At 44.6% G+C, this 20,882-nt stretch overlaps 1 long non-coding RNA gene across 6 annotated transcripts in view; it reads right to left on the bottom strand.

Moving 5' to 3' along the window:
• The window catches only part of LOC310706629, a 97,189-nt gene extending 83,618 nt beyond the window's left edge, over positions 1-13,571 (bottom strand). For 5 of the 6 annotated variants that reach the window (XR_014525955.1, XR_014525956.1, XR_014525957.1 and 2 more), the window contains exons 1-3: positions 13,374-13,571; positions 12,663-12,765; positions 8,824-8,898 (exon numbers count right to left, since the gene is read on the bottom strand). This is a non-coding gene — a long non-coding RNA (uncharacterized lncRNA). The remainder of the gene's footprint in view (positions 1-8,823; positions 8,899-12,662; positions 12,766-13,373) is intronic. The other variant, XR_014525960.1, reaches the window with a different exon arrangement.
• Between the last annotated feature and the right edge of the window lie 7,311 nt (positions 13,572-20,882).

The raw sequence follows: 20,882 nt of genomic DNA, 5'->3' as shown, positions 1-20,882 counted from the left end.
GAAAGTGTGGGATAATGATTGCTTGACCCAATGTCATAACATCCTTCAACCGCATCAGAATGAATGCTCAGTAAATACCTGACATCGCCTAAGTCCCCTGCAAACAAATCAGGATGGATGCTCAATAAAGGGGCCATCTGGAAGCAACCTAACCTGCCTACTTCATTTTCAGGGGTAAATGGTTTATTGGAATACTGGCACAAAAATAATAAATGCTTGCAGAAAGATGATCAATTCTGTGTTTTAAAGATCACCTGCATGAAATATGTTTAGAATAACAAAGGAGCTCGGGGTGGCCTACTTGTGATGATTCTCTCACAGTAATGCAAGTCGGTTAGGCTGAAAGGCAGTGATGTGTCCAAGGCTAGCTTCACAGCTTAGCAGAAGTTTGACTCTCTTCATCATAATAATATAATAATAATAATTTATTATTTATACCCCGCCCATCTGGCTGGGCCTCCCCAGCCACTCTGGGCGGCTTCCATAAAAACCAAAAATACAATAAAATATCACACGTTAAAAACTTCCCTGAACAGGGCTGCCTTAAGATGTCTTCTGAATGTCAGGTAGTTGTTTATCGCTTTGACATCTGCTGGAAGGGCGTTCCACAGGGCGGGCGCCACTACCGAGAAGGCCCTCTGCCTGGTTCCCTGTAGCTTTGCTTCTCGCAATGAGGGAACCGCCAGAAGGCCCTCGGCGCTGGACCTCAGCGTCCGGGCAGAATGATGGGGGTGGAGACGCTCCTTCAGGTATACTGGATCGAGGCCGTTTAGAGCTTTAAAGGTCAGCACCAACACTTTGAATTGTGCTCGGAAATGTACTGGGAGCCAATGTAGGTCTTTCAAGACCGGTGTTATATGGTCTCGGCGGCCGCCCCCAGTCACCAGTCTAGCTGCCGCATTCTGGATTAGTTGTAGTTTCCGAGTCACCTTCAAAGGTAGCCCCACGTAGAGTGCATTGCAGTAGTCCAAGCGGGAGATAACCAGAGCATGCCCCACTCTGGCGAGACAGTCCGCGGGCAGGTAGGGTCTCAGCCTACGTACCAGATGAAGCTGGTAAACAGCTGCCCTGGACACAGATTTGACCTGTGCATCCATGGACAGCTGTGAGTCCAAAATGACTCCCAGGCTGCGCACCTGGTCCTTCAGGGGCACAGTTACCCCATTCAGGACCAGGGAATCCTCCACACCTGCCCGCCTCCTGTCCCCCAAGAACAGTACTTCTGTCTTGTCAGGATTAAACCTCAATCTGTTAGCCGCCATCCAACCTCCAACCGCCTCCAGGCACTCACGCAGGACCTTCACCGCCTTCACTGGTTCTGATTTAAAAGAGAGGTAGAGCTGGGTATCATCCGCATACTGATGAACACCCAGCCCAAACCTCCTGATGATCTCTCCCAGCGGCTGCATTTCAGACTGCTTTTCACACCGCAGTGTAATAAGGTGTGTGTTTGTGTGTGCTCCCTGCACCCTGCCTTGTGCTGCTTGAATAAAGGGCAGAATTTAAACATAATAATAAATATTATATCCCTGATTTGTATTTTTTGGAATGAAAGTTAAATATTTCCTGAAGTGAGCCTTTGCTACCAAGAACCCTTATAAATTCACTAAGCTGGTTTGCATAACGCGGTCCGCCAAACCATCACTTTCTGAAACAATGTGGACAGTTAGGCTTCGGAGATTAGTTCTCACCTACTTTGGCATTTTTTGCTGCCACATTGCACTGATTTAAGCCAAGTACTGTACTGGTGAGTACTGTAATAAAAGACAATCCCTGGGCTCCCCAGACCACTATCAAATTAGAGTATCTATAGACTGCACAGTAAAGATTAAAGACCCATCACTTCACACGGCTGCCATTGGACATAAAAATGGATCCGGGGCACAGCTCCTTATGGGACCCCAGGATTTTTGGTTTGTGGTGGCGCCCATGGCACTTTCTCAAAAATCCAAATCAGTCAGTGGGCCTCAAGATGATGGGAGACCAGGGGGCATTTCTGAAATCTCTTGATATTGCTTTGTGGCCGGCACTTGCCTGAGGCAGAATCCTTTTCTCTTTCAACTTCACATAATCATCTGGACTTCCAAGAATCAATTTTTATCAACATGCAGTTGAAAGCCAAGTTGATGGGCATTTTGCCCGGAAATCTGCAGGGTTAGCAGCATAAATGTCCCTTTATATTTCCAGACCTTGCTATGCTATGATAGCCGTCCTGGAAAAAAGAGCACTGTCCATTCTTCCCCTTTTGGTGCTCCAGAAGCGGCCTCTTTTGAAGACGGAATAAGCCCCAAACTGGATTTACCATAATGACCCATACCCATGAAAATAGAGGGTCATTCATCTCTTTCATTCAGAATGGTTACATTTGAAGCCCAAAGACTAGTCAGAGGCATGCAGAAAGAATTAAAACTCTAAGAAGAGAACTGATGCAGATCCCAGACGGCATGTTTTAAAGCTGAGCAATCACGTTCCATCTGTCAGATGATGTGGCTGACACAAGGCACAGTCAATGTGTGAACTCAAACAGGCGCTTTCTGAGCCAAGTTCTACGGGGAATTTACCAAACAAAACTACCAAAGAACCAGATGAAATGGTAACACAAAACGTATTATAATAAAACTGCCACTTGTTTCTATTACAATGCCATGGTTGTGGTGTGTCCAGAAATACGGACTCATTATTAAAACCATATTTATGGAAGACAATCTTACTCAGCTACGAGTGTTCACCAAAGAAGAAGTGTGTCATTGCAAAGAAGAAGTGTGACCAAATACTGATCAGACATGGTTCCAACTAAAACATCATCAACAACAACACACAAATGCAATCTTAAATAGTGTGTGGTTCTGGGTAGCAGCTGAATACTGCCCACCATATGCAAATTACACAGAAGCAGAGACCTGCAACCCAACTTTTGTAGGTAAAGGTAAAGGACCCCTGACAGTTAAGTCCAGTCACAAACGACTCTGGGGTTGCAGCGCTCATCTCGCTTTACTGGCCGGGGGAGCCGACGTTTGTCTGCAGACAGTTTTTCCGGGTCATGTGGCCAGCATGTCTAAGCCGCTTCTGGCGAAACCAGAGCAGCGCACGGAAACGCTGTTTACCTTCCCGCTGGAGCGGTACCTATTTATCTACTTGCACTTTGAAGTGCTTTCAAACTGCTAGGCTGGCAGGATCTGGGACCGAGCAACGAGAGCTCACCCCATCGCAGGGATTCGAACCGCTGACCTTCTGATCAGCAAGCCCAAGGCTCTGCGGTTTAGACCACAGTGCCACCCGTGTCCCCTTACAGTACATTAGACCAGCACAATTCATACATGAACTGCAGCACATTCCACTTTTTTCTTCTGTGGTTCACAAAGTTCCAGATGGCTGGTCTTATCATCATAACTGCCCATTACACTCTGTGAAGAGTTCAGAGTGGTATACGTGGTTTTCTGCCATGTTATCTGCACAACCACCCTAGGTTAGGTAGAGAAACGTAACTAGTCCAAGGTCATCTAGGGAGCTTGATTTGAACCTTGCTCCAATTCCAGGACTCTATTCACTAAACCACACTATCTCTCTTGCCAACAATCCACTCTACCTTCCATCCCAAGACCCTGTGAAAGCTGTCATCTAATGGCATTTTCTAGCCTCTCCTCAGTCTCTGGGCAAGAATATAAAAGAGCAGGGGAAGATAAACACAGAACAACTCCTGGCTGCTCCAAATTCACTTTTCCTGAGCCTTCAGTGGACACTGCCCACCAATTCTGAAGTTTTATATTGCAAATGAAAGGGCTGGGGATTTCTCTATGTGTTAAAAAAAAGTACAAAAAACAGATGGCAGAAGTCCCCCTTCTCTACTTCTGATACACAGCAACTATCAGAGGTTAACATGTACACCACTGATAAATTGATCTCACCCGCAACCAGTTCACTGTGTGTGTGTGGGGGGGTGCATTTTCCATCTGCTACTTACATTTATAAAGTTATGTCTAAGTCAGCTGTCAGAGAGATGCCTCATTCTGCATGAACTTGCAGCTCCACAGAATACAGACAGCCCTTTATAATCTATTATGTATGCCTTTGGACAGATTAATGCAAAGACATGTTGGAGCAGCTGGACTGGGCCCCAGATCAGAATGGGCTTCCTGTGCCAACACTGCTAATATAGTAAGGAGGAGAAGCAGATACTAAAATATCAGCCCAGAGAGACCCAAACACAAACTTTAGCAGGCTAGAGCTGTAGCAAGAGGACTTGCTTTGAGAGCCAGGGCTCAACTCTGGAACATTCGAAGGCCGAGCTCAGCTTTTAATAACAAATGAGAGAATATATCTTCATTTGTGCAGAGTACATTTTCCTCACCAGAGAGTAATAACAAACATTAATCAAGGAGCACAGAGTATGAATCAGAAATCCAGAGGTGTCGCTTTCAACAGGTGAAGCTTTCACCAGAATGCAAAGGTGGAGACAGAGGTGGGGAAGTTTTGCTTGCTGTTTAAAAGTAGGAGCCCTGCCAGAAAGCAAGAAAAAAGGCAAATCTTGCTATATAAATAGGACTTCTAGGCCACACCATGTTTTGGCTCCTGAGCTGAAACGGGAATGTGCCACCCCTGTGCCACCGCCCCTGCCTGGAAAGGCAAAAATATGGTGCCCCCGTTGGTGCCTCACCTGCCCCATCACAACAGAGAAGTGGCAATGCTGCCAGTCGTAGAGAGGGTGGGATGAGCACAGGGGCTCCGCCTCTTCAGCTTCTGCCACCCAAGGCGGTTGCTTCATCCTGCCTCATAAGTGGGCTGGCCATGAAAAAACCGCTTCAACTGAGACACTTCAAGCCTAGAAGGAAGTAGGATTATGCTGTATTGGGCCCTGCGATTGGCAAACTATCCAGAGCTCCTGGATCGGTCAGGTCTGCTCAGAATACTCGGCAACAGAAGAATGCCTGGAGCACTTCTGGCTCATACCAAGTGCCCTCATGAACCCTGGAATGGAGAAGACACCTTCCACATCTAGATCTGGATAAAGCTGCCCAGGACTCCAGCTTGGCATCCACACCAGATTCAACACATTTGAGATTTCAGTGAAGGGTGTTCTATATCATTGGGTGTGCCATCTAGCCAGATGCAACAGTTGACACCTCTTCTCACACATTAACTACTGTGAGGTAGAATGCCTTTCAATGGATGACTTTGCCTATTTAGGCTTTTGTTTCCTATTTATAATGGTCTTGTAATGCAAGGGAGGTATCACTGACCCTAAATCAATGGTTTTAACTCCAGTATTTTTAAACTATTCAAATGTCTTATAGATAGTTGCTGGAGAAGATTCTCTTTGAGTATCATTTAACACTGGAGTAGCTAAAGTGTTTAATATTGCTATGAAATTCTGAGTCTTCACAGTGTGGATAACAGAATTAATATTGCTTGATGAAGCTTCAACGATGTACAATTCTGATTTGGGAAGCAAGACAGAATATGATAAACATGTCCCTTATAAAGACAGATTGAAACCATCAGTTCTAATTTTAAAATGAGGGATGCAGATGAGACAAATCAGCAGACACAAGCCATTTTGTTTTTCATATTGTATAGATTGAAAAATATTGTATTTCCCTCCCAAAAGAAATACAACTTTTCTAGTATCTCTCCTCCATGAACAGAAATTCTGGACATTCCTGCTCTTTGGCCAACCACCCTCTGCTTAAGAACCTCTGCTGAAGGAGAGTCCACCACTAATGAAGGAGAGTCCCCCAAAAATGGAAGACTTGTCCAAATGAAGAGAGCGAAAAGGAACAAAACTTTGGCAAAGTAAGTGCAGGCATATAGTAAGGGAAACCAAAGGAGCAGCACATAGCTAAAAATATTACCAACAACAAGAAGTTATTTGAAGACCTCAGTAGCAAGCAGCGGCGTAGCGTGAGTTGTCAGCACCCGGGGCAACGCAAGTAATTTGCGCCCCCTAACCCGGGGCAAGGCAAGTAATTTGCGCCCCCCCCCTAACCCCTAACCTGCGAGTTGCCGCTGGCGCTGCCGCCCAAACGACGCCGCTTGCCCAGAGGAGGAGGGGGGCAGAGAGGCGAGGAAAATGCAACGGCCCAGCAGCTGCAGCAGCACCGGCGGAGGCGGGGCTGTGAGGAGGGGCTGCCTGGCGCGTCCTCCGCGGCGAGCGCTGAGAGCCGCTGCCTGCCGGGCGCCTTCAGCCCGGACGCGCGCACAGCTCGTCGGTTCCGCGAGACATGCGGCTCCGCTACAGCCTGCGACCGAGGCTCTTCGGCGACTCCGGAGGCAGCGAGCGCGCCCCCCCCAGATGTTGCGCCCGGTGCGGCCGGCACCCCTGGCACCCCCCACGCTACGCCACTGGTAGCAAGAAACTAGCTAAAGAAGCTGTTGGTCCCTTGGATGACAAGGGTATGACCGTCCGCAACAGCAAGTCCTATCTCATTAACTTATCTGGGTTCTTTGAGAGTGTCAATGAGCATGTGCAGAGAGGTGATCCCATTGGCAGAGTGCAACTTCAAAAAGCTTTCAACTAGGCATCTCACCAAAGATTCCTGAGTAAGCTTAGCAGTCATGGAATAAGAGGAGAGGTCCTCTTGTTGATCAGGAACTCACTGTTAGGAATTTTTTCTTAATGTTTCTTAAAAACAAAACACTATTCATTATTTGAACCCATTGAAAACAAACTTGCTCCTTCAGACTTAGCTGTTATATCACCTCTTAATCATCTCTTCTCCAGTCCAGCCTAAACATATCTGACTCCTTCAACCTCTCTCCTTAGGACTTGGTAACCTCCAGGCTGGTCCATTAGGGCAAATGGGGCATTGCACCACCAACCTCAGGTAGACCCCACCTACTTGCCTTCTACAGTTTTGGTGTGGAGCTGTTATCTTTCTCCTCCTTAGTCTCAGTGTTGCCATTACAGCCAGCCAGCCAGCAGGGAGGAGAGTGGGGGTAAAAATAGAATTAATGGCTCTGGCTCCACCTACTGTTGGCCTCTCTGGTCTTCTTCTCTACCAATTTCAATAGGTACCACAGCCACCAGTGGTGGCTCCTCACTACCTTTGTTGCACTCCTTCCTCTTCATCGATCTGCTTCTTAAACAGTGGTGCACAGAACAGGATACAGCACTCCAGGTAAAGTCAGAGCAAAGCCAAATAGAGTGGGAACAATTACTTTTCATGATATTGACACTCACTATGTTGATGCAGTCTACAATTGCATTAGCTATGCAATACAGGAGCTAAAAATGCTTAGCTTGTGGTCTACTAAACCTCTTAAGATTGGGGTGGCTAAACCAAGCTGCATCAAGGACCCACCAAGGCCAACCCACCAAGGTTCCTATTCTAGCTGTGGACATTGCCCAAGTAGCCAATGTCCACACTGTATATACAGTATGCACACACAAAGATATTCAGAGAGCCCCCCCCCCTCTCCTGCTGATCCACAGTGGGGTCTATCTTGCTGCATCACTGGGCTGGGCTAGGGTTGGTGGAGATTGTAGTTCAGCAATGTCTGGGAACCCATGGTTGTTCTAAGAGAAGTAGCTGCACCTTCCAGTTTGGTGTCTTCTGCAAATCTAATCAGCGTCTCCTCTACTCCATCATCCAAGTGATTAAGAAACAGGTTGAGCAGTGTTGGGCTGTTCAGAGCTTACTATCAGAACTAGCTGGTAATTCTGCCATTTTTCAAGGTTGTGCACTACCCACAGTGTATAATCTAATGGATATTATAAGGAAAGGTGGGCTGGGCTTGCTATGGCTATTCTGACGTGGCCCTTAATGGCTAAGACACTCAGAAGAACACAATAAAAAATAAGACTGGTGTCCAAAATGCTAGAAAGCAAACCTGACTGGCCCAAGGTCATCCAAAGAGACACCCAAAGTCACACCTTAAATACAGCTTAGAAAGAACAGCACAAGAAATATATGGGGACAGAAGCGACTCTCAAATCTAATATGCTTTTATCAGCCTGGTGTGTTTTGTTTATTTGTTTTTTTAAAAAATACCCAAATAAATAAAATCAACAGATCTACCACATTTCTGCAATGAATGGAGGTTCCCCCACCCTCCCTCTCTTCCCTCCCAGCAAGCCGGATGACTTCTTATCAGATGTGTCACTTGGCGAAATAATTGCCAGCAATAATGGTTGCAATAGCAGCATACTCTGAGCACAATTTATCTATGTCTGTTCTATCTTTCAACTTCAAAGCTTCGGCTGCCTCACAGATCACATCAAAATGACACCCCTGTCGTTAATGACAGTGGTCTAATGCAATACAGAGAAGTCAAATCACTCCTCCGGATAGGCGAGAAATGCTCATACGAAAAACTAAGCATGTGCAGGGTCCTGACATTCATATTCAGATTGGTATTTGAAGCAGTAAGGGGGAGCTCGGTTTGACATTCAGATTTATTCAGATTTGGAAACAGCCTGCTCTTAGGGGAACAAGGAGCTAGAGAGAAGGGAAGAATATGAGAGGACAGCATACAGCTATAATTAATGTAAGGCTAACTCACGGACACAAAGGAAGGCCAGAGTCCACTCAATACATCAAGCTTCAGCCACAAAGCTGAGAAATCCGACAAAGGCCAACAGGATTGCATGAAGCAAATGAGCAACACACAAATCTCCACGTTTCTCAAAGCTGATGCATACTGCTGGATTGTCCAAGCTCTTGTCAGCTATTCAAGAAAGCGTTGTTGCGGGAGGATACCAAACTGCAAAACATACTCACATCCTCCGTCTTTATCTAACATCTATCAAGTTTTGTTCTGTCTGTCAGTGTGTGTGTATCAAATCGATACAATGAACCTAACCAAACAAAACACTTATCCACATACCTATATTGGCTTGTTTGGTTGATGCAATGCAGTCTGTCAGGTGGGAAGTGGTTCTTGCCAGTTTGCTAGGGAGCACTGAAAATAATAATGATGATGATGATGATGATGATAAATATCACACTAGGCAGAAGGAAAACTTGAAGGCAGACTGAAATACATGCAACTTTACCGAGTAGCACCCCACATTTAGCAAGGCAGAAAGAAGGCAGTACACAAGCAAACACTTGTACATTATCACCTCCTAGCACAGCTGGCTCCATGGACAGCTGGCCTGGACAATCCAACTGGTACACCCTCTTTGTGCGGGAAGCCTTTGTCCCCTAAGCAGAACTTTTGTTCAGCACCTCTTCTTCCATGGGAAAGTTGTGAGGCAGTGTGCTTCTGACTAGGTCACCCTGTGCACTGTTAGTTAGCCATGTCAATCATAACTGATGCCTACTTCTCCCAGGGATTTGCTAGAGCTAGGCAATCCACGTGTTACCTAATTTCATGGCATTGTTCACCATTAAATGAGGTGGCATTCTGGTCATGAGGTGGATTTTTGAGGGGGTGGAGCAAAACTTACTGAAGCTCCTCAAAACTGGTGGTTGTCATTTATAGTTTTCCAGAATGCCCTAATCTATTCAGGGGTGGAGAGAGGTAGCCCTCCCAACAACTTTTTTGGGGCAGTTGTCATTCCTCAATCCAGGAACCTCAGGCCATTCAGCGAAATTCAAAATGGTGGCCACCAGCCTGATTAACCATTAAAGAGATCTAGCAAGTTTCATCTCCTTCGAAAATTGAACCCCAAGTTTCAAAAGAGAAAGAAAGAAAATAAGATGCTGCACCCCCTCCTCTGTCACCAAATTCACCCCAAAAATTCAGGTAAGCTTGATGGTCCTTCAACTTGGTTCAAGTCAGCTTGTTTTTCTATGTGGAATAGATTTTTTTGTAGATTTATATGACACATTCATTTAATGTAAGCCCCCACCGGCAATCTGAAACTCAGACACAGGTCTGCCACCTCAATGAGAGCATGCCTTTCACATACCCTCCAACAGGTCATGGGGAGAAAACGGGGATGTGCGTATTCCAGGACATGCTCCCCCAGGAGTCATGCGACCTGCGCAAGATCATGGCACCTCAAAACGTCAAGTCAAACCATTGGAAGGTTACATCGCCTGCTACAGCTGTAGTTGCTGCATTTGCAGCACTGAAGTGACATGCAGTAAACATTTATAGTCAAACTATAGTGTGAGAGCAATTGGCCTCTCACCAATGCTGAATGTCCTTGTGGAGGATTCAGAGACGATGCGGGGGGGGGGGGGACCCTCCTGATGGAGAAAGCTGGTTTTGGTCTGGGACTAAAGTTGCCACTTACTTGAAGTGAAATCTTAATATGAATTTGGCACTTCCTACTATAAAGTTTTGTCGAGAAAAATCAATTTCCTCAAAGAGCCCTTGCGCCTTCTTATAGTTAGCTCATCAATTTTTGTCTGGGCAAACTCCCACCCCCACCCCCTGCATACGTCTCTTGCCTTAAGGAATCCCCTCACAAAAGTAAAAAGAAAAAGCAATTGCTTTTCTTAAACCTCTGTCCAAATACTCCTTGGAGACTGAACTATTAAATAATCGAGATATTCCAAAAATAACAGTCCCTGGATGAGCTTGTCCCTGTAATTCCATATGAGCCATATGGGAACTTATCACTGAAGCCACATTAGTCTTGATTTAAGGTCTTTTGACACATTATTACAGCACTCCAGCATCACTTCACACCTGCCATCCTGTCAATCAGATGGGGAGGGGGGGAACCCATTTTGATGTCAATCAAGAAATCCTGAGGGAAGTGTAACCTGTTAAGAAGTATTACCCTTTGCCCGCAACGATTCTTCAGCTTTGAATTTAAAGGACATATGCCAGAAATAATTAAAGACCATTCTTTTGTATCCTCATATATAAATGAAGGCATTTAGCGCCAGCAGATTTATATTGTCTGGGCTGAGAAGCTAGTTCATGTTCCACAGCTGTTTTTGCTGCAATTAATAGACTGTGCTTGTCCACGACAATGTCCTGCCAATTTGCCCTTGTAGTCACTCTGGAGGCTATCCTCTCAGTTTACTGATGTACAAGAAGCATTGTTTTTGCAGTAGGAAGAAGAGCTTGTGTCAACCTCAAATAACATGAAAATGAAAGCACAAGCCTGGCTTATACCCTTCATGGCTGAAACAGCAATCTCCCTCTGGAATTATAGTTTACACAGCTTAGCTACTATTTCTTAGGAGAGTGGTTGGGTGTGGGTGGGTGTAGACCAGGGGTTGTCAACCTAGTGGGTGTTTCAGGATTCTAGGTGGGCCGTAGGGGGTTCTACGGCACAGGCTGAATCCTACTTCTATCGAGAACTGGTGGGCGGTAAGGAAATTTTACCATCAAGAAAGATGCATTAGTGGGCAGTAGGTATAAAAAGGTTGACTACCCCTGGTGTAGACAGACAGACAGACAGACAGTCCCTCTGGTGAGAGACACAGCATCCTCCTTGTGTGGTAGTTTGCCCACCTTTGGCTCCACCCTGCATTCAGCTCTCTCCTGTGCCTCCTAGAAGCTGCCAGCATGAGACAGAGGTCACACCCCAGAAACAGCTTTGGCCAGCCATACCGCGCGACGGTAGTCAATGTGTCTCAAAGCCTTGTTGAGTTTGGAACTTCCCCTACATGCAAAGACAGGCTCCAGCGGATTGAGCAGACGAGACCAATAATGGGTCCAATGGTCAAGAAGGCTGTTTCTGTACATGCTGTGGAGGGAAGCGAGGGGCAGATGGGGGCTCATCCACCTGGGAAGGTAGCCCATCTAGAAGGAAAACTCTGATGCTAAACTGCCTTGCAGGATATCTTTGGAAAAACAAAAGCCTAAGGAGAAACCCAACACACTCCTTGCAGAGTGGAGTTCCTAAGATGGGAGGATGGTACATTGTACACCTCCTTCCAGTAACGCTTGCAGCCAAGTCAGTGTCAAATGTATTGCCCTGCTTTCCTTTGGCCAACGTCAGCGAGGCTGGGGGAGGGGGGAGATAATTGTTGTCTAGGCAGCCCAGGTCACTTTGGTGCTGCTAATACAGCGGTTTGACTTCACCCCTGGAGGTGCATTCCATCATCTCTCGAGGCAGACAAATCATTTACAGTGGTGCCTCGGGTTACATACGCTTCAGGTTACAGACTCCGTTAACCCAGAAATAGTGCTTCAGGTTAAGAACTTTGCTTCAGGATGAGAACAGAAATTGTGCTCCGGCGGCACAGCAGCAGCAGGAGGCCCCATTAGCTAAAGTGCTGCTTCAGGTTAAGAACAGTTTCAGGTTAAGTACGGACCTCCAGAACAAACTAAGTTCATAACCCAAGGTACCACTGTATTAGTATTCAGTTTAGAATTCAAAATGCTAAAAAATGTAGTTTCGGTGTTCTCTCTTTTTCTTTTACAAACGTAATTTTATTTCAGTGTATTTTAATACCAGGAAAGGGGGACTTGGTGGTCGACTCCAACTCCTGTCAGCCCCAGCCCTAATGCAACAACACCTGGAGAGCCACAGCTTCCTCATCCCTATGCCCTTATAACAGCAAGAGTCGTTGTCAATTTCCACTGAGCACTGGAAATGGGACTGAGAAAATTCTGCATGAAGGGACAATGAAATGGCCGCTACTGGCTGCTGCTCGCTACTCCAAGAAAACTACCTACCCTCCAAATTATTGAAAATTTTCTTCCAAAGTGGGCTTAAATTTTGGCTCCTGTTTTATGACCTATTCACAGTGTGCTTTAGTATTGCCTTAGAATTTCTTTTAGAAGCGTGATAGGTGCAGAGTTGAGCTTACCTTAGCCTTGTGAGGTGCCTGAAGGTCACATGTGTGTTTTTTATGTCCATTGAATATTTCTCCAGCACTCTCCTGGCTCCCCCAGCTGCTCACACTTCCCCACCTGAAAAATATCAATGGGAGGAGCTACCTCATGACCTATTCCCTTTCAGCTTTAATTGAAATACAGGAATACAGGAGGCTGGAGAAGCTGGTTAATGAGCACCTGAGACTGAATAGAGCTTGCTGATTTCCTTTTAATGGAAAATCCTTCCTTTTGAATTAAAACAAAAACAAAACAAAACTGTACTTATTTAAAAGAAGTAATGAACTATAACTATAACATCATGGGGCTTTCAGGAAGTGTGGGCACCCAGGAGGTCTGCAGAAAGCAAACCACAAAAATGCAGGGCTCTCAGAAAACCCCTTGGCCACCTTGAAGGTAAGGCAAGTGCAACAAAAAAGCTCCATACCCCACCCATAAAAATGTCACGGCAATTTCTCTTCCCTTTGATCATTTCTGAATGGAATTTCTTTTCTCATTAACTGATGATGGATACGTGAAAAACTGCAGAAGTCATTTTTGAGAGCAGGGGTGCTGAAAAGCTTATGGGGTAATTAATACTAGAAGGAAGTCCACAAATGTATGTGGATATGTGGTAGTAGTTTTGGCTGTGTTCCTTCCCAACAAGCTTCGCTCTTGTCTTTTGTTTCATCTTGTTTCTGCCTTACCTTCTTAAGCCTAATCCTCCTCCCTCTCATGTTTTCCTGCATTAAGAAATTCAGAGTCAAGTTGGGGGCAGCCTGATGATCTAAGAAAACAGCACAAAGGCTTAGTAAAGTCATGCTGGAATGGAATAGAATATGCAGCAATAATTGCAGTGTTTCCCCAACCATCTCTTCCAGCTTCCTCCTACAGAGCTTTAAGGAGGATGGTTTATTCTGAGTAAGTGTGTTGGTTACTAGGCTTGTGGAAGAAGTGCCTTTGTGACATCAGCAGCCATTTTACCAATCCCATGTCTTGTTTCATACCTCTTGGTAGGCATTCACCTAGATGACAGTGGATTGGTGTAACAGCTACTGATGTAACAGTGGAAGAAGAAAACTACTCATTCCCTCTAGTTTCTAATGGTGGAGGAACATTTCATTGGCTAAGCTGAACAGACCAATGCTTGCTCTTCCTTGATAATGATTACAGTGAAGAGATGGGGGAAAGAACTTTTGTTTGCCTCTCCTCAAGTTGCATTTCCTTGATTATCATATACTCACGAGTAACCCTAACTGATATATTTGTTTTTTTGCCTATTCAAATTTCCTTTCTCTTTCCTCTTTGGTAGAAGTAGGTAACTAGAATGTGAGCTCTTCAGCTTTTTGGACCAGACAAACATAATGGGGCGCGGGTGGCGTTGTGGGTTAAACCACAGAGCCTAGGACTTGCCGAACAGAAGGTTGGCAGTTCGAATCCCCGTAACGGGGTGAGCTCCCGTTGCTCGGTCCCTGCTCCTGCCAACCTAGCAGTTCAAAAGCACATCAAAGTGCAAGTAGATTAATAGGTAGGAAGGTAAACGGCATTTCCGTACGCTGCTCTGGTTCACCAGAAGCGGCTTAGTCATGCTGGCCGCATGACCCGGAAGCTGTACGCCAGCTCCCTCGGCCAATAAAGCAAGATGAGCGCCGCAACCCCAGAGTCGTCCACGACTGGACCTAATGGTCAGGGGTCCCTTTACCCTTTACCTTTAAACATAACATGGATTGCATTAATGTATTTTTGTCCAAAAGACAAGTATCAGATGGGATCAATTTACACAGCATATGCTTTACTAAAAGAACCAAAAGTTCAATCTTCAGCTACATCCACTTAGCATACTGTCCGGGCTTGTATAGCACTAAGTTCAAAATGCCAACAGCAGCCTCCCAATTTTCTGCTCTAGCGTTTTATCTGCTTCAGCTCTGGGCTGCATTGAGAAGGGACTGAAAAATGGTAAGAGGGCAAGGCCCATCTTCAAAGCAGCACCCCTGCAAGTGTCATTCCCAAAGCTGTGCCTTGAGCATAGATTTCAACTTGCAACTGTGCCTTCAACAGCAGCTTGGCCCACACGCAGCAGGTAGCAAGTGAGGACAAGGCTTGCCATCAGAATCTGCTGAAGGTCAGTTGCTACAGCAGGTGTTGAGATGGAGGGGGCAGTGCATGAGTGCATTGGGCTGAGGAATCAGCAGAGGAGCCCTTGGATATGTCTTGCCTAAGCTGGGCATAAAACTTTCTGCTATTGGATGCCATACAGGACCTTGAAGGTTTCCAGTATGTGAGTACATATGCAAGATATCAACCACACAGGGCACCTCCTGGAGAGGAATTTGAAAGTTCCCACTAACCAAACCTCCTTCCTAGTTACTGCCACTTTGTCTGCAGGATTATTATTTTTAGTGCATATCTGTTTTTCAGAGATGGGTCGCTTTCTGTTGCACTAGAGGAAGTGGAAAGAGTGACTGAGAGGAAGGCCAGGGGGAATTTAAGCAGATCCTAGAAGGTCTCCAATGTTTTTGAACCCTCTCTGATGTATTGACGTGATGCTACTTTTACTGTATATTAACTGTGATTGTAAGGTGTTATTTTTTAAACTTTTTGTTTGGTGGTTGTTATTTAATTTTTTTAATATAGCCCTGGGACCTTTGGGTGAAGAGTGGGCAATACATTTAATTAATAAATGCATAAAATTAACTTCAGCCTGCATTTCAGTGGCAGCTGTAACATAAGAAGAGTGCAGGGTCGGGTTCTTCTTGTGCAGACAGAATGAAATAAATCCCACCACAGTCTAGGAAATGGCCCAATGCACTGTGACATTTAATCAACTGTTTGACTGGGGCCTCACCTCCTGTATCTTTTTTCTGAAGAGAACATGATTCTCTGCACATCACTTTTCCGGCGCACAGTTTCTCAAAGCCAGGTTATAGGCCTTTAAAAAAGAAAGAGAGAGGAGCCCAGTAAGAGAGGTCAGCTACAATCATGAATTTTATGAAAGGTTTGCTGGGAAACCACATTAAATGGCAACATCGGTGCACATCAGTTCTGCTGTGCTTCTGCAGCCCAAATGATTTGTGATATCGTTGCACTTGAGAGACATCATTGCAAAGCAGTGTCGCTCGCCTTAGTATCAGGACACTCCTTCAAATGCTTCACAATGCACCAGCCTCTTCCTATGATAAACTACCAGTCAGGGACATGTTTGGGCCAGATATGGGCCAGAGAAAGTTAATTCCTCAATAAAACTCTCCAAAGCCAAACAGCCTTCATCCCTGGATCTGAAGCTTGCAGCTCTGGAGTTAGCTTTAAAGCTATGTGCCATGCACCTTTGCTCTAAAAGGCTGGGGAAGCTTGATGCATCTGAAATTCTATCCATTTGAATACCTCACCAAATATTGAATATTACCTTTTCCTTCTTTCTTTTTTTCCTCAATGCAGCAGATGCATTAGGGACCCCCTATCATTATATATAATTTAAAAATTGTACAAAGCATAGCACATGCTCAATTTCCATTGTTCCTCTCAGATTTCAGTTCCTCCTACCCACATAAACAGAGTGTCAACGATCCCCGAGTTTGTTTGGGTTTGGGGATTTTTTTTGTTCTCATAATGCAAAACTTCTATCTTGAAATGCTTCTACTTATTATCAATATTCTTCTTGTGCAGTGCTTTACCAGCATGCATATGCAGCTGTGCATAGTGATCAGATGCTATAAGAAATCAAATTACAGTGCAGGTTTTATCACTATCATTTTGAATGGGGCACAGGAACATGTGTGTGTGTGTTAGTGAAACACTGCACGAAAAGAACATACACATGATTGCAACTAGAATCAGCCACATCAAGATAAATTGTAGCAGTATTTTTACTATTTTCCATCGGCAATGTGGCAGGGAGCAGAATATGCAAAACAACTGAAGGACTTAAAGCAGTAACAAACTATGCACCTTCAAGTCTGAAATTAATTGTACAAATCCTGTTAATGAAGGGGGTGGGGGAATCTTCCTATCTCTAATTGACTATACTTAGATAAGGTGAAGTAAAGCAATGTGGAATATTATAGCCCATTCAAATCTGGAAGTCATCACTTGATACTGCAGCTATAAAGTGTTGACCCATCCAAAGTGGTGAAAATGATTCCCTCCTTTTCTGCTACAGGTGGTGGCCATTTTGCATGGGGGCTCCACTCCTAGCCCCTGTACACATTGGCAGAGCATGCATAAGCCTGTCCTGCCCCATTACACCCGTTGTGCCCTATTCCAGGTCCAAAAGAATGCACACAAAATGCTCACCGCCTATATTTATCTCATCTATGCCTATCAACTTTATAGCCGTTTTCCATATCTGGCATGACTAGGAATACACACACACACAGAGAGAGAGAGAGGGGGGAGAGAACAGCTGAAACTGTTGAGAAACAATTATTAAGCATTTGCATTTATGTAATTTAAGGAGTAACATAAGCAGAAAAAAAGAACTGACAATGAATTCATTGTTATGAATTTAGAGGCAGGGGAGCAGGCTGTATGCTGAGACCCTTGTAACCTCTGGATCCAGCAAGTGTTAAAAATTAAGCCAGGCTAGCATCCTGATGGGGCGATAGCCTAGGTCAGGCACATCTAACTCCCAAGGGACTGTGATCTACTCACAGTATAAAAAGACTGGCTGTGATCTATCTATTGTAGAGGGGGAAGATTGACCAAGGTTGTAGAGCTTGGGGGGGGGGGTTGACCAAAGTTGATACCGCAATTGACCTGGGACACCCCTGCGATCAATCGGTCGATCAATAGCGATCGACCTGTTGGACATGCCTGGCCTAGGTAATGGGTCATTAAAGGAACAAATGAAGTGGATCTGTGCCAGGCAGCAAACTGGTTGGTAGTTAGAAAGAAAAAAGGTGAGAGTTGAGAGATTTGAGCTAGAAGCTAGAAATGGAAAAGCAACAGGCTAGGAAGCCAGAGAGACAGAGTGATGCTTGATTTCTGGTTGAATCCAAGGCTGTGAAGCAAGGCCCCTCTGGTGTGTCAATGCTGCAAACCCCTCCTTCGTAGCCTTGGGTTGTAAATATGTAAATAAACCATATATCATAAAGACACCACAGTCTTCTCTGTGCCTCATTCCAAAGGAAACACGAACCCTGGCCTGGAACCCCTGGAACCTTGCACTGCTCAGAGACTGGGGTGGTGTGCAACAATATTTTTAAAGCACAAAGTATGTCCAGCCATAGCATGGGGCATCTTCTTCTTGCACAAAATAAAGTACAACCCTGAAGAGTCATGTCTCTCCCTGCCCCCTGCCCCCCCTTTTGGTTGCTTGATGTATGACTTGGCCCTGCCTCATCATTCGAGTATGATTCAAACAAACAGAGGGAATTTTTCTACTTAAATTCTTCACTGCAAGAGAAGTAAATATCTTACTTTTCTAAAACACCATTTCTTAAAGATAAAATAGAATTCTACAACACTCTCTCAGATAGATTTGCCATAAGTCAGATACCCTTGTTCAAATAATGAACTATGAACACCATCCATCTTGTGCCTTCAGCTCGTTGTGAACTAGCTCTTGTTAAGGTGCTCCTGTAGGAGACTCTGTTGACTGATAACAATGAATGGGTTTTTTTGCACCACACTGCAGTTGCCGCTATACGTCTCTGGCTCGAATGGAAAGGCAATTAAGGAGGAAAGTATCGAACAAAGAGGGACCAATGACAGGGTACTGTTTTTTAAGACAAAGCAGGATTATAAAGCTGCAACGAAAGTAACCTGCTTAACTGACTGAAGAGAAAGGGGTAGAAATGGGGGGAAGTGTTCTTGTCCCAAAATCGTTGGATCTTTAATGTAAAGGCACACGTCACACCGCCACCACCCAAAAGTTGAAGAGGAAGCCTGCAACAGAAGAAAAACTACCAGCCTGGTTCTTGAGAAGCCTGAGGTCAATTCCACCCGCTGATACAGGCTTTCTGTGATGTTGCACGTTACTTGCAGAACAGCCCTAAGCACATTTACACAGAAGTCTTACTTATTTCAATGCAACTTACTTCCTAGCAAGCTTATCCATCAGAGGCGGCCCACCTAAAACACAGACTGGGCAGCTTGTTTCTTTTCCACGTGGCCCAATACTGCATTTTTAATGGAAATTGCATAAACATATCTTAGCCAATCTCTGTTCTTGTAGTTTAGGGCCAAGTGCAATATGGATCAGAGCTAGTTGGGTAGTGTAACATATTTGGCTAACTCCCCACTATGCTGTGACCCCATGTTAACTTGATGTAAAGTGAATACTTCCTCTGCCAATGGTCAGAGAAAGTGAGCTATCACGGACATGCTATTTTTCATGCTGGCAGAAGTTTTTATATTTGAGACTGACATTTGCATGCTGCTGGCCATAGCATTTGGACAGGTTGTCGTGGGCATCCTGGGTTGCCTGCCAGTGGAAATAACTCTATAGGTATGACAAAAACTCTGTGTAAGTACCAATCCACCCACCCCCAAATCGTAAATGTTTATGTGATTGATGATGTTGTTTCCTATAGTTGATCAATATTTAAGGACATGTGACAGCTCCCCACACCCACCCACCCTCTGCAGCAAATATTTTTTGGATCAAATGGGTAGCATAAGCATAGAATGCTTTTTATGTGCCCTTATTAACAAAAGGATAAATTTGTAATGAGTTTAATTATTGAAAGGACATAACACGTTGATATGGTGATCTTTTTTTAAAGCTTAAACCGTTAAATGGCAGAAGCCAAAATGCAACTCAGAGTTTCCAAAGCAATCCTACTGCTTGAAGGATTCATAAACCAAGTAAACCTTCTGACATAACTATAAAATGTGGCATAAACCCTTGGAAAAAATAGCCTTCTTGGAAAGGGTAACAGCACTTTTATGAGGATTGCAACTGCACCATGGCAACATCAACCTGTCAAAGCAAATGAAGGGCAGTAAAACTAAAATTAAAAATGATGAAGGGGACCCCAGCTTGCTAACAGCTTTCCAAGCTGTAAAGCTTTCAAATGTTATCTCTTCATTGGTTTGTTCAATCACACATGTCTTTGCTACCAAGCTTTATCATATTATGTATCTTTCCCATCACAGCAGGCTGCTGAATTTGATCGACTTATGCATGAAAAATATATTTTCCCCCAACTTCCTCATCTTGCTAAATTCCTTTCCCTATCCTTATTGGTTCATTTTTATTGGTGCTTGCATTGACACCTGCAGGCTACAAGAATAGCAGTGACACGGACTGGCAATCATGCCGCGTTCTGGGATGTCTGAGGCCTCTGGCATCAAAGTCACTGCTGGGGCCCTCCTACCAGGATTGGAGAGGACATCCATTTTAAGTGGATTTGTACACAGAATTTGGTGCTTCTGGCATGAACAAGATTTCACTGCACTGCACAGCCTCTTTGAAACCACATGCAGAAGCCATTCATGCATCACCAATGTTCCCCCACTCCCTTAAGACCAATTACAGTGGTACCTTGGTTTATGAACTTAATCCGTTCTGGAAGTCCATTCTTAAACCAAAGCGTTCTTAAACCAAGGCATGCTTTCCCATAGCAGTGGGGGACTCAATTTACAAATGGAACACACTCGACAGAAAGCGGAAGATGTTCTGCTTCCAAAGGCAAAGTTCACAAAACAAAACACCTACTTCCAAGTTTGCAGCATTCTTAATCCAAGTTTTTGATAAACTAAGCTGTTCTTAAACCAAGGTACCACTGTATACGCTCTTGTTTGGGAGATGTCACAACAATTAAAGTGGCATGTAACAGCTGCTTTAAATGTATGGTGCGGGTGCAACATGGGAATCCGAAGCAGATTCAGTCCTACCTCTGATCTGCATTAACAGCGCAGGGTTTCTGTATCTCAGCACAGCCCTCCAAACTGAGTAAAATAGAATAAGATTCTATTTTGTAACCCTCTTGGCTTCAGCCTATCCCTTAACTTGCAGGAACTCTTTTCTTTGCTGCTCTGTTTTTGGTATTTTTGTTAGGTGTAGGATGTACTAATGCCCAGTCCTAACTTAATTTCTCCATTGGTTTCTATAGGCAACTCTCACTTCCTTCTATGGAGACGATTAAAAATAGCATCTCAAAGTAAACCAGGGAATGACATATCAAAACAATGAGAAGGTTCTTACACACACACACACACACACACACACACACACACACACACACACACATTTCACTTGGAGAAAAAGACAGAAA

This window comes from Podarcis liolepis (genome assembly GCF_965112155.1).
Source record: "Podarcis liolepis genome assembly, chromosome: 5".
Classification (NCBI taxonomy): Eukaryota; Metazoa; Chordata; class Lepidosauria; order Squamata; family Lacertidae; genus Podarcis; species Podarcis liolepis.
This window is presented reverse-complemented; position numbering and strand designations above follow the sequence as displayed.